Source organism: Camelus ferus, chromosome 3 (genome assembly GCF_009834535.1).
Source record: "Camelus ferus isolate YT-003-E chromosome 3, BCGSAC_Cfer_1.0, whole genome shotgun sequence".
NCBI classification, from domain to species: Eukaryota; Metazoa; Chordata; class Mammalia; order Artiodactyla; family Camelidae; genus Camelus; species Camelus ferus.
The window spans coordinates 5827347-5855341 of NC_045698.1; the positions used below are offsets into that span (position 1 = coordinate 5827347).

General features: G+C 41.8%; 1 long non-coding RNA gene across 1 annotated transcript in view; it reads right to left on the minus strand.

The window, feature by feature from the left end:
• Window positions 1-4256: 4256 nt before the first annotated feature.
• LOC116660428 overlaps window positions 4257-27995 on the minus strand; it is a 39433-nt gene continuing 15694 nt past the window's right edge. Inside the window, exons 4-6 of the long non-coding RNA XR_004315936.1 lie at window positions 7480-7557; window positions 6854-6927; window positions 4257-5006 (exon numbers count right to left, since the gene is read on the minus strand). This is a non-coding gene — a long non-coding RNA (uncharacterized LOC116660428). The remainder of the gene's footprint in view (window positions 5007-6853; window positions 6928-7479; window positions 7558-27995) is intronic.

Genomic DNA, 27995 nt, shown 5'->3' on the forward strand with positions numbered 1-27995 from the left:
GTCCAGTTTCATTCTTTTGCATGTGGCAATCCTATTTTCCCAACACTATTTATTGCAAAGACTATCCTTTCCCCAGTGTATATATATTTTCTTGGCTCCTTTCTTGTAAATTAATTGTCTGTATATGTTTGGGTTTATTTCTAGGAACTCTGCTCTGTCCCGTTAATCTATGTGTCTGTTTTTGTGCCAACACCGTCCTGTCTTGATTACTATAGCTTTGTCATACAGTTTGAAATCAGGGAGTGTGATGCCTCCAGCTTAGTTCTTCCTCAAACTTGCTTAGTCCACTTGGGGTCTTTTCTAATTCCATGCAAATTTTAGGATTGCTTTTATATTTCTGTGAAAATTGCCATTAGGAATTTGATAGAGATTGCATTAGATCTGTCGATTGATTCGGGAAGTATGGACATTTAAACAATATTAATTCTTCCAATCCATGAGCATGGAATACTTTTTTCATTATTTGTGTCTTCTTCATAAATGTCTTACAGTTTTCAGTGTACAGATATATTACTTTCCTGGTTAGATTTATTTATAGGTGCTTTATTCTTTCTGAAGCATTTGTAAATGGGGTTTCTTTCTTAATTTGTTTTTCTGATAGTTCATTATTACTGTTTAGAAATATAACAAATTTTTGTATAATAATTTTGTGTCTTTCCACTTTACTGAATTCATTTATTAGTTCTAGCAGATGTTTTGGTGGCATCTTTAGTGTTTTCCACGTATAACATTATGCTGTCTGCAAAGAGTGGCAGTTTTACGGCTTCCTTTCCAATTTGGATGCCTTTTGTATCTTTTTCCTGACTAATTGCTCTGGTTAGTACTTCTAATGCTACATTGAATAAAACTTGTGAGAGTAGGCATCTTTGACTTGTCCCTGATCTTGGAGAAAAAGCTTTTAGCTTTTTAACATTGAGTATGATAGTATCTGTGAGCTTGTCATACATGACCTTTATTATTTCGGCATCTGTTTCTTCTATATCCTATATGTGTTAATATGTGTGTTAATATGTGTTAATAGCTTTATCATAAATGGATGTTCAATTTTGTCAAATGCTCATTCTGAATCTATTGAGATGAGTATATGATTATTTATCTTTTGTTAATGCGCCATGTCATATTAATTGGTAGATATTGAACCATCTTTTCATCCCTGGAAAAATCCAAATTGATCATGGTGTATGATTCTTCAAATGCATTGTTGAATTTAGTTTGCTAATATTTTGTTCATCAGGGATATTGGCCTGTAATTTTCTTTTCTTATTGTGTCCTTGTCTGATTTTGGTATCAGGGAAATGCTGGCCTCATAAATGAGCTTGGAAGCGTTCTCTCTTCTTCTATTTTTTTGTAAGACTTTGAGAAGGATTGGTATTGACTCCTTTTTGAATGTTTGGCAGAAATTACCAGTGAAGCTGTCTGGTCCTGGACTTTTTTTGTTGGGAGGTTTTTAATTCCTGATTTAATCTCCTTACTAGCAATTGAGCTGGTCAGATTTTCTATTTATTCATGATTTAGTCTTGGTAGTTTGTATGTTTCTAGGAATTTATCTGTTTCTTCTAAGCTGTCCAATTTTTTGACATTTAATTTTTAACAGTAATCTTTTATGATCCTTTGTATTTGTGTGATATCAGTTACTATCTTTTCCAAATTTGGTATCTTTCTCTTTTTTTCTTGCTGAGTCTAGCTAAAGGCTTATCAGTTTTGTTTGTCTTTTCAAAGAACCAGGTCTTAATTCCTTCCTTCTGTTAACTTTTGGCTTCATTTGTTCTTCTAGTTCCTTGAGGTACAAAGTTAAGTTGCTTAAATTAGATTTTTTTCTTTTTTATTGATGTAGGCATTTATCACTATATACTTCCCTTTACAATTTCTTTTGCTGGCATCCCATTGGTTTTGGAATGTGGCATTTCCATTTTCATTTGTCTTAAAGTAGTTTTTGATTTCTCTTTTTATTTATTCTCTGTTCGATTTGTTGTTGAGTAGCATGTTGTTTAACATCCACATGTTTGTAAATTTTCCATTTTCTCCATTGTGGTTGGAGAAGAAACATTGGGTTGTGATATGATTTCAACCTTCTTAAATGTATTAAGACTTGTTTTGTGGCCTAAGATATGATCAGCCCTAGAGCATGTTTCATGTGCACTTGAGAAGAATGTGCATTCTGTTGCTTTTGGATAAAATGTTCTGTGTGTATCTGTTAAGTCCATCCGCACCAATGTATTGTTCAAGGCTGATGGTTCCTTATTGATTTTATCTTAATGATTTATCTACTGATGTAATTTGGCTATTAAAGTCCCCTAATATTATTGTATTGTTGTTTCTCTCTTTAGGTCTGTTAATATTTATTTTAAATATTTAGGTGCTCCTATATTAGACACATAAGTATTAATAAATAAATACTACATTCTCTTTTTGGATATAATAATATACGTTTACAAACTTGTATAAATAAATATAAAAGATATAGTTTTATTGTGTTAAATTTCTGAAACTTGTGAGTTATCTGTAATAACACTGACATCACCCTGTATGACAGAGACTTGCACTAAATCCTAACTCTGACTATGGTGTACACTGTTTGATACTCTATTAAAGTGACTTGAAACTTCACAGAGTGGATTTGAGAAGCATTGTGGGGAGAAGGTGGGAATCCAGACAGGAGGTCATTCAGTTTTCTGGAATTACAACTAGCCCCACAGGAAACTTGAGGCTCAATACATGTGTTTTTCAATCTCATTTTTGGTCTTCATCTAAAAGTAGGCAATTTATGTGATTGAACCTCTATTTTCTTCTCCTATCCTGCTACATTTGAGGAATAAATGGAGATCTGAAGGAGAAATTTGGAATTAGAAAGCTGGGATTCATAAATTCACTACTAACAAGAGACATATTGTTGCCAAAATGATAAAGAGATATACAGTTTCCGCTTCACAAGAGTATATCTGTGTCAAAGAAATGTATTTCCATCCTGTGCACATAAAATAAAATGTATGAATGTAACATAGTATGGTCTCTGAAGAAACAATCCTTTTTAATATTTCTAAAACATGCCTGTTTTTCTGGAGTTCTTCCAGGAATAAATTAAAATGTTAAGCTTTTATGATTCCTATCTTTTATTATGGTTCATTTGTGCAGATAATTCTCCTTAATGAGATGATACCCATGGGCCAGGCCATATTCTTTAGAGAAGCATCAATGCTTGACACTTGTGTCTCCTGGAAGTACCATGGTCAGTTCCCTGTGCAGGGGCAGGGAGGGCCTTCCTGTTTAGGTGCAGGTGTAGGGTTGAGCCCGCCTGCTGAGGAAGTCAGCTACGTGCAGGATCCAGGCAGTTCTAGAACTTGACAATGGACCAGGGGATTCTGCCCTCTGTGCACTGCACACTTGCCTCAGAGGGTCAGGGACTGAAAGTCAATCAGAGAAGGCCCAAGAGTCGTGGTAGAATAAACAACAATCAGTTCACTTAGGTGGACTACAAAGTTAATACTAAACAGCCAGCTTTCATGCTTCACCAAGCCATGTTTAATTCTGCAATGGTCCCATTCCAGCTTCTGGAATAGGGATGTTGAGACCTGCCCTTAAGTGTGATGCTCCTTGTTGGCCTAAATCTCAGAGAAGATTGGATAGCAGTATTTTGCAAGTCTCTGGTTATTCTGGGTCCTTCAGTTAAATGCCTACGAACCTCTCCATCTGTAAAAATCACAACCGCATCTTCCCCGTTGCTTAAGTGAAACCTTCGGAAGCACCCTTCACACCATTACTTTGTGAGAAGCCTGTCTGCACCGCCTTCAGAATGTCTCCACAACTGCCCGCTTCCCCTCACCCCCCACAGCCCCACTCTGGTCTGAGTCATCAGCACCCCTTGCCTGGATGATTGCAACAGTCTTTGAGGGATTGCCGGTGCCTCTGCTTTAGGCCTGCCTTTCTACAGTCTATTATTAACAAAACTGGGATCTTTAAATGTACGAAAATTTCCCTCCTTTGATCAGTCCCTTTCATTGGTTTCTAACTCATTCAAGGTAAAAACAAAGTCCTCTTAAAATGGCCTCTCAGGTCCCAGCCTGTGGGTTTTCCCTAATTTTTTGAGATCTTTCCTTCCACCGCTCTTCCTCTTGATCATTCCATTGACCTCTCCTGCTGTTCCCAGCACACTCCAGGCTTGCTCCCAACTTGGGGTCCAGGCCCAGCTGCTCTCTGTGCCCAAGTGCTCCTTCTCCAGTCAACCACATGCCCTCTCCCATCAGGATATTAACTCTCTGTTTACACTCTCTGCTTTATTTTTCCTTTAGGACTTACCAATATTTTACATATTCCATATTAAAGTTTTTCATATTTGTCTCTTTATAGGCATATAAGGATGTAGAATTTTGTCTGCTTCACTGCTACATCCCAATGCCTAGATGGTGGCTGGTGGGCAGTAGGTGCTGAGTAAATGTATGTTCAATATGGGACTTGTATGAATCATACAAATGTTTTATCCACAAAAGGACTGCTATTGCTGCTATGTGTTGTCAAAGTAATAGCAAGTTCACAGTAAGTATTTATACTTTACATTAAAAGCTTGCATGTATCTCTTAGGTCCAATTCTGTGCTGATTTTGTTTTACATTGAAATGAGGAGAAGGGACAAAAGTAAAATTGTTATCTCTCAGTTTCCTGTGAAAACTGCCATATTTTAGTACAGTTAACTCAAATTAGTCTTCTGCAAAATTTTATGAAGTTTATTAGGTGTGATATGTGTGGGCTGTTTACCTTTTCTGTTACTGATTGTCTGGTTGTTTTTGTTGTTGTTATTATTCTGTTTTGAGTGTAGTCAGTCAGTGGATAACATTCACCACCCATCCACCGTGTGCCAGGCACTCTGTGTGACCCGGGCGGAGATAAGACATGGCAGAGGCCAGGGCCACAAACATTCTAAAAGGGTAGACTGCCACCATGCTTCACTCGCAGAGGCCGCACTGGCTGTGATCAGTAACTCCCGGTTAGGCGAGAGGTCTCGGCAGCAAGAATCTGTGGCGAGAAGGAGGTAGACAAGGAGCTGATGATTATTTTTCCTAACAGAACTATGAACAGGCAAATCTTCCCATTTATTAGTAAACTGTGACAGGTGGGTCATGAGTGGATAGATATATGATTGAATTCTGTTCTTCTAGCAACATAATATCATTAAATTACTAGATTATTAAAGTAGTGTTTGTTCCAGGAGGCCTCTCATTTTAATGTATATACTGTTGGTACATTAGTGTGAATTATTTATCAGGATCTTTATGAAATACTTTGAGCCCAGTGGAACTGAAGGGGAAGGTAAACGATGAGAGAGACAGAGACAGACAGAAAGACAGAGAGGAGACAGAGAGGAGTAAGACCACGAGCCAATGGGTGGAGTCTTCCCGAACCCAAAGGAGAAAAGGAGAGGAGACACTGCCCTACTTTGAAACTGTAGGAAGGAAAGAATTTAGACCGAAAAACAGGCTGCTTTATCCAAGAGCAGTGGCCCAGGTGATTTTCACTGCCACCCCCGACAGGTAACTTTCAGAAAGCAGAATGCTTCACCCTTCCATTGTTACAGGCACTGATGTCCGAGTGTTCTTGGGTCTCATTCTACTCCTGTTTGCACAGGATGGGGAATTTCACTTGTGAGACAGGAATGAAAATCACACCAACCCGACTAACTGGTTGTGCGTGGAAACTCAGGTTGACGACGAGTTTCCGCCCTGATTCCTGCCCCAGAGGCCGCACACACCGGGCCTGTTCTCCTGCTCACAGCAGCTGCCGCTGCTGCCGGCTGAACGTGTTAGTCCTGCCGACACTGAACAGGATGCAGATGATTTTCCCTGAGCGCTCCCAGCACGCGGCGGTGCTCTGCTCAGCCACTGGGAGGAGTGACAGGGAAATGAAGCAGTTTTGCTGTGCCACGAATACAGGAGGTGTGAGTCTTCACCCCAAGCTCCCCATTTCTAGACAGCTTGACAGGGAAACAGCTGAGAAGCAGTTTAGTATGTTTAATCCCTGTGAGTGTTCACCTTGAAAAATCAGTGTTTCTACTATTATTGCTCTCTGAAAATATATGTATTGCTTTTGACTTTTGGAGATAGAAATTAAACACTTCATATACTAAAATAAAAATCGAGTTTTAAAGTAAAAAATTAAAAAAAAATAATCCCAGTGTAATACCTGAGGACCTCTAGGTGTTTTTTATTAAAACATATAATTTGTTGCCTCCCTGTTAGGACTCCAAGAATGTGCTAACATACTTCCTAATACCTCATTTTTGCTTCTTTTTCATAAAGAGAAAAAAGCAGCTTTACATACTCATCTTTTTTTTTTTTTTTTTTTTGGAAAATAATGCTGTTACAAAACTATTCAAAAAGTTTTGGTTACTCTGGTAGAAATATACAGATTTCTGTTACAAATGAAAGTGGATAGAAACAAATACTACAAACAAAAACCATTTCAATTCTAAACATTTTTCCATCCCCTACCCTTATTCGGTGGTTTCTAAACTGTTTGACCTAATTTCCAGTTCCACTGACATCCCCTGGGGCATAAACCTTTAAAGGAATCCAGCAGACCCCACACACTCACAGCTCACATGCTCCTCTGTGAGGACATCCACTGTAGTGCTCTGAATCGCCTGTTTCCTCCCAGAAGGATAGTCTTACAGTCATTAGCACTGGTTTCTGTTTGCAAATGGCAGCCACTAATACTAACCATTGTTTGACAGGTGGCTCTTTGCAGTTCAGATCTGCCTGTCTCTGGGGTCCCTGTTCTGAGAACTCCAACGTCATTGTGTCTCAGCATGGCCTGCCTCACATAGTGTTTCACCTTTCATAGTAAGAGATGCCTGGCTTATTTACCTGGTTCTATTCAAGACGCTTTTAGCTCTGGCAATTTTCTAGGCTCAAAAGACATCATGCTTCATCCTCTTGACCTAAAACAAATAGACCAGCAGGTGTTTTTCCAGCAAAAATGGGTTTATTTAGTACAGGTTTTAGCAGAGAACCGCAATTCAGGGTCTGCAACCATGGCAAGCCATGTGCAAATTCCTGAACAGCAAGGGAGGGAGAATGCTTTCCTAGGAGGGAAAAGAAGTTGAGAGGGTTACAGTAAGCAAAGAATCCACAACTTTTCATTGGCTGAGTCAGGAAAGAAAAGGAATCTTTCTTCTTTCTGTTGGGCTCTGCTACGGTCTCAGGGATTCAGAGCTCCCTGACCTGGCCTCCTAACTTCATTTAGTTGATGTTTTTGTTTATTAATGTTTTATCATCTATAGCAATGAAGATCCAAAGGATTTGGTCTGCCCCAGGAGACAGCAGCCTGAAGCAGCACAGAGATGGGACATCTCAGCCCCATGGGATGCAGATCAGACCTAGGTGCTTCCAAATTCATTAATTATCTGTGGACAGAATAAAGAAGGATATTCAACTCCCAAAGTGGTCACAAAGACAAGCAGACTTCCCTAGTCACCCTAGAAACTGATTACCATGTATACGTGGATCTCCCTCCAGCATAATGTCTGTCTTTCCCAAGAGCATCCTTCATGCAAGATATGGAGGAACATCTGAAAAGGAACACAGAGAACTGAGGGCTACTGAGCTTACAGAACAAAACTTATGGCTATTCTGGATCTGCTTACTAAAAATAACATTCATCCTTTACATGTTCTACACGTAGCACAACTTGGCTGTAACTTGCTTTCACATCCAATACCAAGGAAGGAAACTTAAAGAACTTGCCAGTTTCTAACTATCAGTGCGTACATTTTTTACCAAAACGATTCAGTTGCACACAATGTATTCTCAGGTTAGTTTACAAGAGGCACCAATGGCAGATACCACCACCAACAGAATTTCGTTCAGAGCTGCCAGCTGCCTTTACCCCTACTCCTACATGACACCTCCTGGGACTGAGTCAGAAGGAAGGAAGGAAGGAAGGAAGGAAGGAAGGAAGGAAGGAAGGAAGGAAAAGATACTATTTAAACACACACAATGATAGCTAAGTTCTACTATTAATGTTAACTGTTTCACAGTACAACAAATCTGTATGCAATGCCAAATTGCTACCTGAATAAAAGCCTGTTACTTTTTCTCTTGCTCCTTTATATTATGCTATGGAGCCTAATCAAAGAAATAGTTTTATTTAGTTTTATTTATTTAAACCTTTATTTAGTACAATCAATTTTTAATCAATCAATTATTATGTCACCTGACATTACTGGTTACAAAAATGGTTAAGCAGCCACTTCTGGGAGATTGAGATGAAATCCACAAAGGATGCTGGTTTCTGGGATTTGTCATAAATAGGAAGCTCTTTTTAGTCTGGTCTCTGAGAGGAAGAATTTTTCCCTAAGTGTTGGCCTCAAACATCTCTAAATTGAGCTAAATTCACTGGAGAGAATTCAGACACCACCACCCTCAGCTGGCTAAACAAAGACATATGGGATGCTGCATTTTCAGTCATTTTAATCCATTCAGCACTGGCTATCACCAGCCATTTTTCATAGCGGGTTGTTCTCTTCTCCCATCTGTTGAGCCAAAGCTTCTAACCTCTTGCAATACTTCATTCACAGTATCTAAAGGGAATTGACAGAGGGCTGAAGAATGAAAATAATTTCCTAGATGGTACCAACATTCCACCTGCACCATGGTCTCCCTGGCCCCTCAGGCAGAGATTCAGAGTGCACCAGATTCTGGAACCATCTCAGCATCAGGGCTGTACTAAGGAAAGAGATAAGAATGCCACTGTCTCTTTTGTGTAAGACTGTTGGTGTTCTCCAAAAGATCCATTGTTTTTCCTCAATACATTCATGGTGACTTTTGGCAACAGCCCTTTGGGGTTTCCTTACATCACCATGTGAGGCACAGCCGAAAGCCAAATCAACACTGCTCTCCAGGGGGAAAGAACTTTCCAGAGCTGCATTCTGACTGTGCGAAGGACATGTGTTTCCCTCCAACTTCCTGAAGTCTTCCTGCTTTTCCTAAAAGTTGAGGAAAGATAGTCAGCTAGGATCAAGAAAATAGATGGGGGAACATGGTAGTCAGGGAAAGGAGTAGAAGGAAGGGGAAGAAAAAGTTAAGCTGGTAGAGAAACACTTGTGAAGGTCACAGCCCGAGACACAGCTGCCTAGAGCTGACATTTAACCGACGCAATGACAGAGCACTTCTCCTCTCCTTCACACCACACCAACAGGGCACCAGAATCATCATATCTACAGAACACTCTATCCAACAGCAACAGAAAAAACATTCTTTCATGCTCACATGGAATATTCACCAAGATAGACCATATAACACACAATATAACAGTCTGGGCCATATAACATACAATAACAAATTAAGAGGGTAGAAAGTATGTTCTCAGACCACAATAGAGTTAAACAAACAAACAAACAAATCCGTAACAGAGAGAGGGATAATCCTTCAAATATTTGGAAATGTAACAACACACTTCAAAGTAATCCAGATTAAAGAAGTTGCAAGAGAAATTTTACAATACTTTGAAGTACATGAAAAGAAAATATAATAGTACAATTTGTGGGATATGATGAAAACAGGACATAGAAGGAGATCTATAGCATTTTGTGAATATGCTACAAGAGAAAAGGATCTAAAATAAATAACCTAAACTTTCATTTTAGGAAACCAGAGAAAAAAGGGCAATTTAAGGCCAAAAGAATCAAAAAAAGAAAATGATTTTAAAAATAGAGCAGAAATCGTGGACCAGAAAACAGAAAGAAAAAAAAATGAAGAACATCAAAGAAACAAAAAAGTTGTTTTTTTGAAAGGTCAATTAAATTAATAAACCTCTAGCCAGTCAAATGGAAAAATAAAGAAAGATACAAATGATCAAGTTCAGAAATGAAAGTCATTACTAATACTGATTCCACAGATTAAAAGAATAATAAAAGGGTACTATGAACAACTCTGCCAACAAACTTGATATTTTAGATAAAATGAACCAGTTTCTTGAAAGGCATAAACCGCCAAAATGCAAACAAGAATAGATAATCTGGATAGCCTACATATATTAAAGAAACTGAATTAATAATTAATAACTTTCTAAAATAGAAAACACCAGGCTCAGACCACAAAACTTGTGGATTTCACCAAACCTTTAAGAAAGAAATAATACCAGTTTTCTTCCAGGTTATATACAACCAGATACAGACATTCCAGACAGGAAGCTAGAGCTAAATATCCTTCATGAACATAGATGCAAAAGTCCTCAACACATTTTTAGCAAATTGAAGACAACAATTTCTAAATTATACACCATGACCAAGTGGGATTTATTCCAGGTATGAAAGACTGGCTCAACATTCAAAAAATAGACAAACTGATTCTAAAGTTTATATGAAAAAAAAACAAAAGATCTTGAATAGCCAACAAAATACACACAAAAAAACCAAAGTTGGAGGACCCACATTACCTGATTTCAACATTTACTATAAAGCTACAGTAATCAAGTCGTTGTGGTACTGGTCGAAGACCAGACACACAGATCAGTGAAACAGGATATTCAGTCCGGATGAATAAAGTCAACCGATCTTCGACAGAAGTGTAAAGGCCAATTCATGGAGATGGTGTAGTCTCTTCAATAAACAGTGTTGGAACAATTGGATGTCCATATTCAAACAAACAAACAAAAACTCCAGAAAACAAACAAAAACTAAATGAACACCTTATATTTTTCATAAAAATTAGCTCAAAGTGGAACACATATCTAAACGTAAAACATAAAACTATAAAATTTCTAGAAGAAAAACATAAGAGAAAACCTGTGTGTCCCTAGGTTTGGTGATAAGGTTTTGGGAGAGGGCACTGACCTAAGAAACTCTGCAAATGTCTGGAGTCTGTAAAACTAAAGGCAGAAGGAACTATACATAAGCACCATACTCTAACTGGAAAAGTCTTTTTCCCCCAAGAGTACGAGTTAACAATTCTGAAGTCACTATATGTGCAAAACTGAAATTAAATAATTAAGTAAGTAGATGGTAGATAGTAAGAGCCAGGAGTTTCCTGGTTGGGAGTGGGAGGTTACAAACAGATAAGAAAAGAGAGAAGGGTAGAATAGTCAATATGGTTAGGATTAGGGTTGGAGACATCAGTATGAACACATGTTTAGCTTTTTACTGATGTGTATACAGACCAGCTGGCACACACACACATGCTTCTGTGCTCTCTCAGCTGAGAGAACATAAAACAGTAACATCCTAGTAGCACAGAGCACACCCAGGTCTTGGTTTCTAACACCATTCTCCACTGAAAGGAAGCAGGGCTCCTTGGAGAAATGGATGATTCCAGAACTGGGGCAGGAAATATACACGATGAGCTTGAAGTATCTTATAGGTCCAGAAAGTACACAAATGTGCAAATATATATAAATAAACAAACACCCACAATGAAGGCACGTCACAGGAACACAGGGGCCAGTTGAAAGAACTCCCAATGGCCAAAGCTGGAACAATTTGGGCAAAATAAATAAATAAATTAGCACTTGATTCTAACTCTAAAGATAAGGTGTTCCCGCATGGATTAATTTTGCTTTGGATGGGAATCTCCAAGGACATCCTGCAAAGATGTGTCCTCCACCCAATGCTGATGAGAATTAATTCAAAATTGATTTGAATGGAGATATATAGGGCCTACTACTGAGCTTTGCTGATGGCATAAAGCAGACAGGAATTAAGAATGTCTTGAACAATATAAAACCAATGCAAAAAAGATTTCCCATCTACGGAAATATGTTGGATCCCCGACTGACCTTCCAGTTCAATCACTTAGAAAGTATCAGAGAAACACCGACCATGCCTCATGTACTGCTGACAGACGTGAACAGGGCTACCAGGGGCATCTGCTTTTCCAGAATATTGTATTCAATGGGTGATGGGATAATTAGTGACCTTGGGGCAGGGCAACTTTGACTACCACGGTCAGCAAAGGCCCCTCTGGGGCACTGATCTGTAAATTACACCTGGATATGAGGCCAGACAGAGATAATCTGGAAGAAGCATGCTCCAGGCAGATGGTACAGTAAATGTGGTTGATGAACAGAGAAAAGGAGCAGAATGAGAAAGGGTTGATGCAGTAAGTTGAGGACTGAAATGCTGAGACTGGCCGGAGGTGGCCGATTACGTAGGTCCTTGTAGGCTGTGGTAAGGAGTTGGGTTTTATTTTAACTGGAATCAGGAGTCTTTAGTAGATTTAGGCAGTGATGGGTGGGCTCCGACTTTTGAGCCACAGCTCCTATCAGAGTAAGCCCTGTTGAGATGATTGTCCTTAATGTTTTATGTCCTTAATGTTAATGCTCACCCAACTGTGTCTTGGTTTCCATGGATCCAAACCACAAGGTCAAGATTCCTTGACTGCCCATGATTTCTTAGGGTAAGTATCACTGCCACCATCTGCCTTCTCTAACTTCTGTCCTCTTTGGCTTAAGATGATCTGAGAGAGTCTTCGCAACCATAAACACCTACAACCACAGGAAGGAAATAACTGGAGGAAAGTCTCTCATTACTACTACTTCCAATGAGCATAAGGATCTGTCAGCTCAGAGCAGCCTAAGCGTAAATGCCTTCATCTAGGACCATAATGGCCAAGGTGTTTCATCTATTCAAGACTTGCTCCATTTGTTTGTTTGTTTTGTATTTGTTTTTATTATTTATAAGAAGTAACTTTTTTTTCAGGGATTTTGCTGCTACGTGTGCTAACCTTTCCAAAAAGCATTCAAATAATATATAATAAAAATATAAATTTCAGTGAAAAATTAAATAATGCTGACAGGTCAGGCATTCTAGCACACAGCAGACAGTGCTCTTAATTTAAATTGGACTTTGTACATTGCCCCTTTCCTCTTCAACTTGTTTCCCAGGGGATTCTTCTCTGATGATGAAATAAATCAAGTCCACATAACTGTACGGAGGTTATATAGTTTTTAAGTTACTTTATTCTGTTCTGTTCAAATGTTTTGCAACCTTATAAATGGAAGATATGACTTCAGCCCCCAAGAATGACTCCAGCAAAGATGCTGAATCATGAGATGCTCTATCAGTGGCTGTCAGTTCACATTCTGCTGAGAAAAGAAAAGTTAGAGACCCACGTACCTGTGAGTGACTTTTAAGCCCCGAGTAACTGAATGAGATAACCTCAGGGTAGGCTGTTTTCCAGTAGGCAGGTTCCTATACCCTAAATTCAGTCTGAGCTTCTCAGAAAGCGAAAGGAGAGGCATTTTAGAGCTCTGACCTCAAAGGGAGACCTTGAACAGCTTAACCCAACAGGGATGGCCTGGGGCGACAGGATAGATGAGAGGCCAAGTAAATCCTCTTAAAGTGAAAGTGCGGCCGCCGTGGGTGTCGGCGCTGGGCGGGCCAGGGGAGTTGAGTCCCTGGGAATCACAAGTGGCCAGAAAGTGGCTGCACTGAGGCATCTTTGGCTTACAAATTAGAGACTTGTTATCTACAGAACAAGGGGACCCAGTTTCAGGTAGGAGGGTGAAAGCTTAGAAGAGCAGTGTACAAAATCATAAAACAGAACAAAACACGAGAGCAAGTAACCTGTTGCTACCAAATTTCAGGCACAGTGTGTCAGAATTCAGGCCTCATACGCTTCATCTAATGTAGTGTCGGGATCGTTGGCCAGCATCATCACATCCCCATGCTTGACAAAAACCTGCGGACACCATGAACACAGCATTCAGCGTGTGCGCACTGACTTTACAGAGGGGCCATATTTGATGTGCATGACTAGGATTAATTAAATAATTAAATAAGGTTAAACCTTATACAAGGCGTTAGTTCTAGAAGAAGGAGCAAAAGAACTTGCATCCAATGACTTGTGGTTCTAGACCAGCTGTTCCCAAACTTGAGTGAGCGTTAGAATTATTCAGAGGGCTGCTCAAAACACGGTTTGTTGGTTTCCTCCCCAAGATTCCTGAATCAGCAGATGGGGCTGGGGAATTTTCATTTCTAATAGTTCTCAGTGATGTGGAGCGGCTGGTCCCAAGACGGGGCCCTAATTACCACTGTTTCAGGCTAGAGGCAGAGGGAGAGAGCTCGGAACTGAGCACCAAGCTAGCACCAGAGAATGTCCACCAGGATGAAGCAAGACAGACCAAAGTCACTGCCTGACGTTGAGAGTGTTTCATATCTGTTGTATTTCAAATCAATTGTATCTACCTCACTGTATTCTAAACTAGATAACTGGTATTAATCTCATTTTCTTGATAGTAAATGATTCAGAGTCCCAAGATGTGAAGCTAACTTGGTATTAAGAATAGTAACAACAGTAGATAAAGGGACCCCGATCACAAGTGATTCTTATGTCCCTAAAACACCCGAAGTTTAGGATCACTGTGTAGTGAGAGATTACAATTCCTCAAGTACATTACGGTTTTATTTTTTTTAATTTATTTTCCTTATCCTCCATACAAGGCCTCTAATCTGCAGACCTGTGAGCTAGTACATGGGTGTTATCTTAAGCTGCTAAATTTATATGAATTAGCAGTAAGCAACAACAGAAAACGAACACAGAACAACTAGACTCATTCCTGAAGCTGAGGTCAAGCCTCTTATCAGAAAGAAGAAATTTTTAGTTACTTTTACTCGGTTTGCAAATTTCAAGAAAAGAACATGAAGTTTCTTTTGGAGACAAAATTTTTCTCCTTTGTGAGAATACAGGGGAATCGCACTTCAATCTCAAGAATTTCAGTTAGAAACAAAAAAATTTCAGTTAGAAACAGTTAATTGAAAGATCTCTTAATAAGCCACCAGCATAACCTGGATTAGAGGCTGCGTCTTTCATTGTTAACAGAAATAGGTGGTAAATTCCACAATCAAAGCTAGAATGTAAGAAGTATCTCACGGCTTGTGCTCAAATGGGATTACTTCTTGCCCAAGATGCCACGGTCACATGCGTATTTTATAAGAGGGACATTTAATACTACGTCCCAAATGCAGAATGTGGGTGCTCCAAGGCAAGGGGCTTTAAGATTTTGCAAATTGATGAAGATGGAGAGGAAGTTCCTTTCTACTCCCACTAAATATGAAAAAAGATAACTTCCTGCCAGAGTCGTTCCATACAGGGGAACCTCGAGAAGGAAGCTGAGAAAACGGGGGAGGAGAGAAGACACGGAGGGAGAGGTGGGGACTAGGACAAGACTGCTCCTGAGTGGCGAAGAAATTCAATGAGCCAGGTTTCAAGTCAGAGCTGCTCTGAGCTGCTGAATGGGCTGAACACAAAGTTTTATCATTCTATCTTTCTTCACATGACCCAGTGGCTTATTAAACATGCGCTGGGTTGGGAGTGAGATCTGGGAGTGAAGGGGAGAGGGGAGAAAGGGAGACTGCAAGAATAAACAAGAGAGGTGAGAGAGCCCTAATGAGTTGAGTTGAATTTACATGTAATGTTGGCAGCCACCATTGTGGTTACTAATTGTTTTTCTATGAAAAAAAATCTCAATTTTCCTGACACCTGAAATCTCAGAATTTATCACTTCTTTAGCCTAAGATTTGTACAGTAGGAAGGAGCAACATGTTAATCAGTGGGTTCATTTTCTGAGGTGATTTTATTTGTTTTAAGTCCTGATGGCTCAGAAGGGCTGAAGGAATGAAATACCGTTTCGGTGAGGGAGTCGTCTGGGACTTCAGGGACAGCTGCGGAAAGCAGAGGTGAGGGCATGATTGGGACCATCCCTAAGCCTCATATGTACTACTTCCTCAGTCCTGACTCTAAGGAGAAGCGGGAGGCTTAATCAAGATATAAGGTTACAGACCAGCTCTGAGGGAAAACACCAAACCGGCCTCACACCCACTGCTTTAACACCTTCAATACACCTAGCAGAGGCCTTACAGAGCCTCCCCCCAAGAGGACTCCATTTCCTACCCCAATGTGAAAACTGGTGCAAGTAAACCCTACCAAGGTGAGCGAATGGTCCCTTACAATAATGGTCATCTCAAAGGGCAAAGCACCTCATTAACCTGGCTCCTTAAGGAGAGTAAACCATGGAACATCTAAGAAAAGAGGCACAGAATTAAGAAATTAAATAGCAATAATTACTAGCTCCTGTAACCTAAAGACGCCACAAGGGACACTTAATGTCCTTTATAGAATCCATGTTATGGAAGGTGAGGAATTCTAAGGAAGCCCAACTTGCAAAGAACAATTTAATAGCCTAATAAACATCCTGAAGGAAAAGATGTAAAATAGAAGCAAGTTATTTCCCTATGAAAACAGCGTAAAATGACCACTGAATGTGTTAGACTTCGGTAATTTAACCATTTAGGACTTCTCCCAGTGTAACTGCGTAACCAACTCTCTAAAACGCCCTGTTTGAAATGCCTTCTCAAACAAATCATTTGAAAAGGGGTGCAATTTATTTACCTACAAATCCTCAGGCAACGGAATCCATGATTAGCAACTGAGTCACTGTTACAAGTCGTTTTGGGAAATTAAAAGTTTTCATCAATTTTTGCATGATTTACTCTCCTTTTCCTTAAGAGCAGCTCCATATTTTCCTGTAATAGTGACACATTTTTTGAAATAACATAGTTTTTTGAAAAATTAATAGAATGGCAGTAAGTAAGGTTCAGTCTGAATCCTGAATTAACCTCCCTCATTTTACAGTCTAAAGTTGGCACTGTCTGCTGTAACAGACAGATGAAGAGACTGGTTTTCAGAGGCTGGAGGTGATAGTGTTTTCCCAGGAGGTTCACGGGGTGGGATGTGAGAGAGGAGGAGAAAGAAAAAGAAGAGCGTCTGCTCTTCTGGCGAGTCTTAGCCCTGTCAGACAGGCCACCAGCCCATCTGGGGACCTCTAGGGGCGATGCTCCTCTTCCTCACCATGTCTGCTTCCCACTAGGCATCTGGGTCCATCCACAGAGAACGTGTATGTCCCTCCCAACAATGACCCGCTGGGCATGGAGCAAAACAAGAAGGCGGAGCTGCCACTCTGGGTGGGAGAGCCCATCGGGACCCGGTGCGCGCCCTCCTGGGACGGTCGGCGTGGCTTGGCTGGTGCTGCTGTCCCTGCAGGCTCTTATTCCAATAGGAAATCCCTCTGCTGAGGGGCTGGGGTCAGGAGTGAGTGGGGGGAACAGGGGAGAGGATCATGTGGTAGGCGCAGGTTCCTACAAGTCGTGGAAGTTTCCTCTGTGGAGGTTTAAAAAAAAACAAACAAAAGCTCAGGGAAGGCAAAGAAAGGAGTTGGGGTGCACAGTTAGGGGCCGCACGGCACAAATGAGGGAGCCCCTGGGAAAGGTCAAGGGGAAAGTCATCTTTAGCAAATAGACTTTAAGCTCTTTTTTCATCTTTGGCAATTTAACTCTCCATCCCCAATGAGATGGGGCTGACACGCCCTGTATGATGTGGCCGTGTCACTGGTGACCTCCTCAAAGGAAGCTCCTTTTGAAATTGCAGGATCATCATGAGAGAAACTGTGGTCCGAGGGTTGCATGCAGCAGTGTGATGAAGGCGTCCCACAGGGGTGCCCAAGAGACAACTGCATGCATCTCTGTGTGCAGCCTGGGCTCAGTCATGTCATGCTGGTGGCTTGAGAATGAGTGCAGTGGGAGTGTTTACACAACAGAAACAGGAAACCACTGAACATCGACTCTGTCTTTCTACCTCTCTCTTTTGCTGCTTTTCCCCCCAGAGAGCCCGTTTACAAGCACACCACTGGTGGTGTGTCCTTACTTCCTTATTCATTGTGAAGAAGCTGGTGGCCTTCAGGTAAACAGTGTTGGATATGGGGCACAGGACAGACAACCAAAGAGCATCAGTGAAGTGAACAGTCTGGGAGCAGTTGTAAGACAAGAACCAGGGGTGGAGGAGCTCCTCCAGGGGGAAAGGAGATGCCTCACGATGAGCTGCACAAGACCGAAGCAGAGATGGGGGGGAGGGACTTTGGGGTAGAGAAGACGGCAGGACCAGCTGGGCATGGTGAATCACGGGAAGAAAACAGAAGCCAGTGCAAGACAGAAAAGCCAGCTGACTTGGTGTCTTTCATGATAGAGATTCCACTCAAAGGTGCTCTTCCTGAACGAGATATCAACATGTATTGAGCACCCATCATGGGCCAGGTATTCTGCGATGTGTTGGGAACAGGATGGTAGCGCACGTAATCTCCACCTTCATGGAACCAGTCATCAAGCAGGAGGGAAACAGGTAATAAAATACTTAGTTATAAATGACTTAAAAACTACAAAGACACAACAGATCCTCATGAAACGTCCACCAACTTCCTCACCACCCGCAGCTCCTCATCATTTAGCTCCAAGTATGCAGAGGTTGGAGATAGGCTCACGTAGTGGAGACCCAGGAGAAGACTCTGAGAGAAACTGCCTTGTAGCCTGGCTCAGCCAGACCCGGCCATGCCTCTTTGGCAAGCCCACGTTCACATCCAGCTCCTATTCTTAAAAATCGGTCTAACAATATCTACTTTGCAGAATTGTTGTGAAAATAAAAGCAAATGAATGGGATGTACCCTGTAGGGCACCTGAGATACATTAGCGACTCAATAAACCACAGCTCCATTGTTAGTTTAGAACAGTTTTTCCCTGTCCCGCTGATGTCTTGTGACCTATTGTCTTTAGTGACAGAGACGAAGGACGAGGAACTGATAAAAACGGGCTAGGATCTAGGGGCTATCTGCTCAAACGATTTAAGCCAACGTTGAGGTCTGGTCTAGGCAAGAGGACTTGTGCTTTAATCAAAGTGTATTTTCAGAAAGAACTCCCTGATTATTAGGGCAGATAGCTGACTTTCTGTTGGTTAATATTGGAAAGAAGACAATAGGTATTTACTTTCCTGCATGATTTTATAACTGAGCCTGATAAGTCTTTAAAGACTTTTCTGGAATTACAACACAAAGTTAAGACCTTATTTAAGATCTTTAACATCCGTTCCCGGACATGCTGACTGTGCCAGGAGCGGCTCACTGACCTGAATGAATGTTTTATTAAAACTGTCCCCAGCCACCTTGTTGGAGGAAATTGTGCCTAAGGAAGTATGGTTTTATACGCTTTCTTATGAAGTCGTGAAAGGAACAAAGGATGATATATGGGGCACAAATCAAAAGTTCATGAGAAAAAGTCCAGGAGTCAGGTCTCACCTTTTAGATGCTGTGAAGAGGTAGGAGTTAGAACATGTAAAATTACGTTTCTTCCCCTCTAACGTAGCTTTTTTTTTTTTTGTTCCTGTGTAATGCTTCCTTCTTAATATGTTCATAGTTATCATACTGATTTTTAAAACTGATTTATTAAAATCTTTCTGTAAATCTCAGACCCCAGTGGTTACTGCAGAGGACTTGTTTGAAAACGCAGGTGAGACCTCCCTGATGATCCCCAGATACACTTGGTGGAGACTTTGTGAAGTCCTTAAACAACATTGTCAAACATCTACATGTCTATATCTTTACTTCCAAATTCATAACATATTGTACAAATTATGCTTTATTTTTGCTAAACATTTCACACGAACATTGGCATATGTATTAAACGACCCTGAATATTCCAAAAAAGCAAACAAACCACGTTGTTATGACTTGCTAGTCATTGGACTCCACCCCTCTCAAGACCCACAGAACTACAAGACTGACCCGTTGGCTGAGGGCTGACCAGCTCTAGAGTCAGCCTGACCAGGGTCAGCAGGATGCCAGGGACCCCACGGGCCCTGGAAATAGCCACAGTGCCCCGAGTGCGGGGCCCAGCATGACCCCGGCGAGCGCTGTGTCCCGACACGCCACCCAGCTGTGCTTCCCCTCTTATCCTGGAGACATTTTCCAATTCACCCATTTGATCAGTGGAGCTTATGCTGCGGTTTCCTGATGAACACATTACACCCCCGGCAGCTGAAGGAGCCCATCCTGACCGGCAGCCCATTCATTCTCCTGCTCAGCTCTTAACAGCGCTACTGCTGGGCTCCAGACCCACATTCCAAACCCCCTGGGGTTGAACTCCAATCCAGAAGAGCCTTGTACCGCTGACCCTCTGGCTCTTCCTGAAGAAGTCTCTGGCTGTACCCTCTCTGAACATCGCCCTGCGGGCACTCTGCAGTGGGCCAATATTCTTGCCTTTCCTCACTCAGGCTCCTCTAGGCCCAGCACAACCTCCTTCCAGACCCCCCTTCTCTCCTGGCTCATGCTGCTGGGTCTCGGCATCCTTAGAGTGAAGCCCACCCTGGTCAGGGCGCAGGACTCGGTCCCTGGAGGCAGAGGCTGGGCAGCTGCACAGGTACCCAGGGAGGGCGCACATGGCTTTGATGGACTGCATCCCGAGGCAGCAGACAGGGGCAACAGCGAGAAACATGGCAGGAGGTGCCCCTTGCCCCACACCTGTCCTCCCGTGTGCCTTTTCGTCGGTCCCTCCCACCTCATCAGTAACTGTATCCCCAGGGGCCTTGGCAGGGCCGCTGCCTTTGCATCCTACCCCTTCGCTCTTTACTTCCAGCAAGCCAACCCCCAGCAGGCCACTCAGGGGCCGCTCTGGGACGCGGCCTGGCTGCAGGTCTCACGTCTCTCACCAGACAGCCTCCTTAGCCTGTTGCCGCCTGTGCCTCCCTGTCAGGGCCCTCTTCCTACATGTGGCCAAGTCACCTTCCATCAAAATCAGACCGTGCTCCTCCTTGGTGGAAACCTTCAGTTGCTGAGCCACTGAGATCTAAACTCCTCTGTGGGCCCACAAGCACCTTTACCCTCACAGTTTGTTCCCAGTCTGCACCATGGCCTGCCATCCCATTGTTAGATTTCTAACAAGAACAGTGACTCAAATGACAAAGATAACTCTTGCCTGTAAGAAAACTCAGAGACAGGCAACCCAGAGGTGGAAGTGTGATTCTGTTTCATGAAATGCTTGGAGAGTCAAGCTCCTTCTCACTGCTCTGCTAGGCCTCACCCTCATGCTCCAAGGTAACGGCTACAGCTCGAGCTTTCACATCTGCATTCCAGGCAGAAGGATGGAGAAAGGGATAAAGAAAGGGTACAGGACTCAGGTTGGCTGTCTTTTAAGGGAGTTTCCAAAAACTGGTATCTAAGCTTCATCAGACAGGGAGGCTGGCAGTTCTGGACATTATTCTGGGATTTCTGTTGCTACAGAATAAGTGGGACAGAGAGCAATTGTGGCCACGCCCACAAACCTTCAACCACTGAACTTGTTACCACGCCCCCAAATTCGACACCCTTTGTGCGTCTCATCTTTGCCAGCACCAATATCTCCTTCTGGAATTTTCCTTTCTTCCTTTTTGGCCTAAAAAAATAAATCCTTTCATCCTTCATGAGGACTCAGCTCATATTTTCCCTCTTTAGTTAGCATTTGCTACATTTCAGATGCTGTTCTAAGAACGGTGCGCACATTAATTCACTTCTCACGGCTCCCTCATCAGCCCCGTTGACAGAAGATGCAAAGGAGTCACGAAGAGGCTACAAAGGTTGTGCAATGTCACAGAGCCGGTCCCTTGCCCACCACACCTCACTGCTTCTCTTTCAGTCACACCCTCCTCAGTGGTCCCCCAGCACCTGTGGGGCTCCTGTGACTGTGGCAGTGACAGCATTCGCCTTCTGCACTACACTTCACTTGGGTGCCACTAACCTGCAAGTTACTGAGTGAAGATATATATATACACACACATAAGTTTTACCTCCAGTGCCCAGCCCAGTGTTCAAACAGTTGTATACTGTAGAAATTATTTCCTTTATTTCTTGATAGGACTGTAAACAACCTGGTTCACCTAGATATTCCTAGAGCTGCCGTGGAGAAGTACAGACAAATGTCTGGCTTGCACACAAGTGTGTGTGTGTGTGTGTGTGCGTGCATGCGTGTGTGTTTATGTCCAGGGAATGAAACAGCAGTCTAGGAAGATGCAAGAGGAACTTCCTAGAATGACGTGGACCCTGTGACAGAGCTGTGTGCAGGAAGGGAAAAGGACTTCTCAATCCAGGGGAAGAACAGGGGTCGGAAACCGCCTACCCCTAACTTCCTGCTGGGTGGGCCCGCTGTGCTAGCTGCTGGGTCCCAGAAATGAGCAGGGTCACAGCCAAGACAAGAGAGGCCAGTGAATCCAACAGAAACAACAGGGCATGCAGGGAGAAGTTAGCACACCTGTGGGAAAGCCTGAGAGGGAGGCGTCAACTCTAAGAGATGACATCCGCCCGGGGCTTCAGATGGAGCACCAGTGAGGGCTTCGGACTGCGGTCAACACAATCCCGCTCTGGCCAAGAAACAAAACAAAACAAAACAAAGAGGAATGTACAGGAAGGCTGTGAGAACACAGAAGGTGCAAGTGGAGCAGCCATGTTCCTGAGAGACCCGGGAGCCCCTGCCAGGCTGAGCGCTCAGCCACGAGGGAGAGTAGAGCGGCGTGTCCGCGAGGCGCCAGCACCAGGTGCGTTAGCTGTGGGGGTGACTAGTGTCTGTGCCTACGATTCTCTGCTCAAGGACGCTGAGTGGTGGGCCTGCCTTGAGCACCGCCCTTGGCAAGGAAGGGCATCTCACCTTGACTGACCGTCACCCAAACTGCACACAACTGTAGCCGTCTAGTGTCCAGAGCAAAATTGGGCTGATCTTCTCTCAAGAATTGAGGGTGCATTTTAGCCAGGGGGACACGTCTGCTATTCACTAGGGATGGGAAAGATTTCTGCCGACCAGTGAGCAGGATGTTATTCTAGCAACAGGAGAGCAATGTGCAAAGAAACAGAGATGAGAAACCGCAGGTGACAGGAAGGGGATGGTAAGCAGACCAGCTTGGCCAAAGCCAGAAGGTGATGGGGCTGAAGTAGTAATTGGGTCAGAATCCGGAAACCACCTGAATTCTACACAAATAAGTTAGATGCAACTACATAAGCAGAGAGAAGTCACTAAGGGAATCTGACGTGCAGTGGTTCAAGGTTATTTTGAAAGATCTTTCAAAATAGAACCAAGCGATGTAGGGCTGGTAACAGGAAGATCAATTAGGAAGCCACTGCATTGCTCAAGAGAGATGTAATATGGACTTAAGACAAGTTAGTGTCAATGGGAGATGACACTGAAAATAACTGTCTTTTTGAAGGGGGAATTTAAAATTGTTGTCTTCTCAAGTGAAGCCACTCCTCTGTTGCCCAAATTCAGAGCTGCCTCATCCAGCCACACAGTCTGTGCCTGGCCAGGAAATGAATGGCTCCCCTAAAGCCATGGGACAGGGCAGCCTTGCTCAGAGGGTCTGAAATACGCAGGTAAATAAAGACCCACCACTTTCTCACAGAGACCTCCAGCAAGAGGAGAAGTCAAAAAGTCCCAGCAAAACAAGGAGTGGAAACAAACAAACAAAAATATACTGGAAACAGGCAAGGAGGGACCAGCAAACGAGGGACAAATGAAGTTATAAGAAGGATTTTACACTCGGAGGATGATGGATCTTGAGCTACAGATAGAAGGAGAGATGGACTGTCAGAGGCAGAGCAGCTGCAGAAAGAGGAAATCAGTTGTGCATGTTTAATTTAACAGTTCAGGAAATCCAGTTACGATTTTCACCCAAGCATAGTGGCGTGCCTTGCTATTCTCAAGAAATTATTTCCTTTTAAAAGTTCCCGTGGCTTGACTGTATCACTGTGGGATGGCGACCCTCCAGCCATTCTCAGTCTGTTTCTCCCATCCCTGCTTCCAATCACTGCAGCCAGTGAGCCAGGCATCTTCCCTGCCAACACCCTGCTGCTAGGAATGTGAGGCCCAGCCACATGGATCTGACAGGCAGTCCTCTGGGGGCTTGTGGGAAAGACGTCTCCTTCTCTATAAAATAGAGGAGCTGTCTCACAGCCCTGGCACACCTGCTCTCTGCCCTGGCATGCTGTTATGTGAGGACATGACACCTGGAATTGTAAAAGCCACTTTGCCACCACGAGAGAGAAGCAGGTGAATCATAGGGACTCTGACTTCGGTGCCGTCATCGTGGGGGCTGAGTCAACTTGGAACCACCTGCCTTCTCATTAAATAAGCAGCATATGTTCTTCTGGTTTAAGCCACTGCCAGTTGGACCTTCTGTTACCTGCAGACGAATGTATCCTGAGCTGATACAGCCCCAAATGAAGGGTATAAACTATGCACTGCTGGTGTCGCAAGTACTTGAATTTGTACTGGTCTTATCCACCCCCTGATGACTGCATGGCCCCCAGGCAGTACAGGAACATTGTGCACTGAGCCGTTCTGCACTATTACCTCCTGGAAAAAACGACGCATATTTATAGAACTGATGAATAATTATGATAATAAGTAATTATCACAACATGTTTACTAACAAAATAAACGTGAACTGTGAATCTATAATTAGCTACCAACAAAAATATCTTTCAAAATTTAAGGCAAAATAAAAACAAAAAAAAGAACAAATAGAAAACAAACTTTTAGGGAAAAAAAGCTGAGAGTTATCATCAGAAGGATTTCACTGTAAGAAATACTAAAGAAAAGTTTTCAGAAAGAAAACAAATGGTACAAGACACAAAAGAATAAAGAACACTGAAGACTGAACATAGGGATAAACGCAGGTAACATTTTTTCTTCATTTTAAAATATCTCTAAAAGATCACTGTGCAAAGCAAAAATAGTAACATTTTTAGGATGTGGGATTTGTAACACATGCACAAGTGAAATATATGAATACAATGACACAAAGAATGGAAGAAGAGAAATGGAAACATTGTGTTGTAAAGGTTTAAAACTATAGGTATGGTGTTATTTGAAAGTAGACTGTAGTCAGTTAAAATGTACATTATAATATCTGAGGAAATCATTAAAAATAAAATTAAGAGTTAGTTAAAATACCTTCAATGGTGTTAAAATGGAATTATGAATAATGCAAGCATTATAAAAGAATTCAGAGTCAGGATAAGAGAAAAGTAGGGAAAAAAGAACATATGAATAAAATAGAAAACAAATATCAATAAGGTAAATATAAACCCAACATTTATTAAAATTATAGTAAATTTTAATGATCTAACAGTTTAAGGAAAAGATGCTATTTTCCTATTAGATGAAAATCAAGACACAACTATATGTTTTCAACAGGAAACTCACCACAAATATAAGGACAAAAATAGGTTATAAGTACATGAATAAGAAATGTGTACCAAACACTACTCAAAAGGCAGATAGCTATATTGATTTCAGTGTAGCTTTTAGAACAAGAATTCTGAGGACTGGAAGGGACATTATCTAGGCTGGAGGGGTCAATTCAATAAGAAGATATGATAAATGTGTATGCACATCTCAGCGGGGCTTTGAAGTACGAGAAGCAAACACAGGTTGGACTGAAAAGAGAAATGGACAAACTCACAATGAGAGCTGGTGGTGTGACGCTCATTTCTCAGAAATTGACAGAACAAGTAGAAAACCAGTGAGGATCTAAAGAACATGAACAACACTATCAACCAACTGGATCTCAATGACGTTTATAGAAAATTCCAACCAGGAACAGCAGAAGGCACATTCTTTTCAAATGCCATGGACCATATTCTGGATGACAAAGCAGGTCTAAGTAATTTTAAGTGAATAAAATAATACAAAGTTGTATAATGAATAATTAAAATTAATAATTTTCATTTATTGGATTATTAATTATTAAAATAGAGTTCAGTAACAGAAATATCTGGAAAAAAATTCCAACATATTTGTACATTAATCATCATGCTTATTAATAACCCTGAGGACAAAGAAGAAATCAAAATACATTACAATTTATGTAATGTAGCGAAAGCAGTGTTTAGAGTGAAATTTACTGCCCAAAATTCTGATTTTAGAAAAGAAGAAAAGTCTCAAGTGGATGATTTAAGTCTTTGTCCTTGAAAGATTTAGAAAGAAAAGATTAAATTAAAGCAAAAGTAAGCAGAGAAAGGTAATAATAAAAAGCAGATAAATCAATGCTTTGAAAGTATATGTGAATTAGCAACACAGGAGAACTTGCTTTTCTAGTCATAGCAGCAAGTACCGGTTCATTCAGAAGTGAACAAGGTGGGCTTCGGGAATTGCCCAAAAACAAGTGCCTAATTTGGAGGGGACATGAAATGAACAAAAGGGCTCATCAAATGCTCCCTGGGTAATCTGTAATCCACTCAAACTCTCAGAAGTGTCACAATAAAGTTCTGACATTGACAGGTCGATGTGTTTGGAAAAAAGCATTCTCTAATTTGTTTAATTTCAAGCAAGTTTTTAATTTTAGGAGAGTGAATTTAATTACTCATTTTATAATGGTTAAAAATCTGGCATCTTTAAAAACAGGGACTGTTTGTTACACATGTTGCTTAATCTCACTTCACCTTGTCAAACTCATGGTCATTTAGCTGAAACTCTTAGGACTGAGAAAACTGTCTGTGTTGTTTCCTTAAGTAAATTTGGGGGATTTTGGTTGTCATCAGGGAGTGTTTTATCATGGTATTTATTAAATACACACATGCACACATACACACTTCACTTTTACAACAGGAAACCTCTTGTAATTGAAAGTCTTTGCAATTAATTTTGCAGAGACTATTCTAGGAAGACATTAAAAATAGAATATATCCTCCTTTTTTAAAGCCAATGAAAAATGTACTACACTCCCAACACTATAAATAAATATTTTGTAAAATTCTCCAGTTCTCAGCTTCAAATTATAATTTCTAGAGACTGTAGATGATTATTTATATATCCTAGAAGCAGATTTTTGATGGATTATCTTCTATAATCTATCATTTTTCTTTTCTCCCCATCTGTGTCATACATCATTTTTATACTTGACTGCAGAATTTCTGATGCTAAATTTTAGAAAATGTATAGTTTTGTGGCCATCTGCTATACCACATGATCGTGTGTACTGATATTACCTCTTTCTCAAGACACTCAAACTTCTTTAACAAAATTTGACATTTTCACTATGACAGTCTTTCATATTTACAGGCTCTTCACTGTGATGTTTCAGAAAAACTGAAAGCAAATTTTGCATTTCTGTTCTCATGAAGGTGGATGATCATGTTTTATCTCAGATAATCACAGATCATTTCCCTTGCAGAGGAATATTTGGAAATATAAGTGATTGCATTTAGAAACAACTGCACAATTACAGAGTTTGTTTTGTGACCTTTTCAATGAAGCCAATATCATTTGTTGCCTTAGTGGTGACCTGTCTCATCAAAATCTTTAGATCATCTCCACCAGATACCATGTAAGCATAGAACACAATCAAGAAGGAAGAATGTTTCTGCTAATCAGCATGTGAGTGACTTTTCTCCAACTGTAAACCTCATAAAAGAAGGAAAGGGAAGGGAAAAAGAAAACTGGGGAGGGTTTCCCACCCACCTCCCCTAGACTTGGGGATCTGGGGTTGGGGGGGCTTCAAAGGAGGAGGGTGGTGAGGGGGAGGGGGATGATTTTGGCTCAAATTGGCTTAAACCCTAATGGACTTCTCATGTCACATGTCTACTGGTCCTGAGGGAGTGGCTCCCTAGGCAGAAGGGCTCAGCTCTGCCCTCTGTTTCAGCCTGTGTCCCTGCTCTGCAGGCAGTAAGTGGGCTGCGGCAGTTGTAGCTTCACACCCCCTACCCACTAGCCATCCCACCACCTACCTACTATCCAGAGGGAGAAAGGAGCCCTCTCTTCCCTCATCTTCTAGGAGCTAAGGCACATTTCGGGAATGCCTCGCGTCTCATTGGCCAACACTGACCTGCAGGTTGGATAATAACTACGAATAAAAATGCCTGGCACAAGACAGTGCATCCTTCGATTACCTAGAATTTCAGCTGCAGCCAAGGAAGTCAGTCCTTGCAGGCTCAGATTTGGGCTGCAGCGTCTGTCTCAAGCACATGCCTCACTTGTTTTCCTCCCCAGGAACTCTCTGCAGCCTCAGGAGTTCACCCCAGGCCACACCTCCACCAACAGGGATCCCGTGACAGAAGGACACTTCTAGGAAGTGTCTCCGCCCCTCTCCGTAACCCTGGAGGAGGGAGTTTCACAGCCACAGCAGACCTCTCCTGACGGGGCTTTTCCTTCTTCCCTGCCTCTTCCCCTCATCC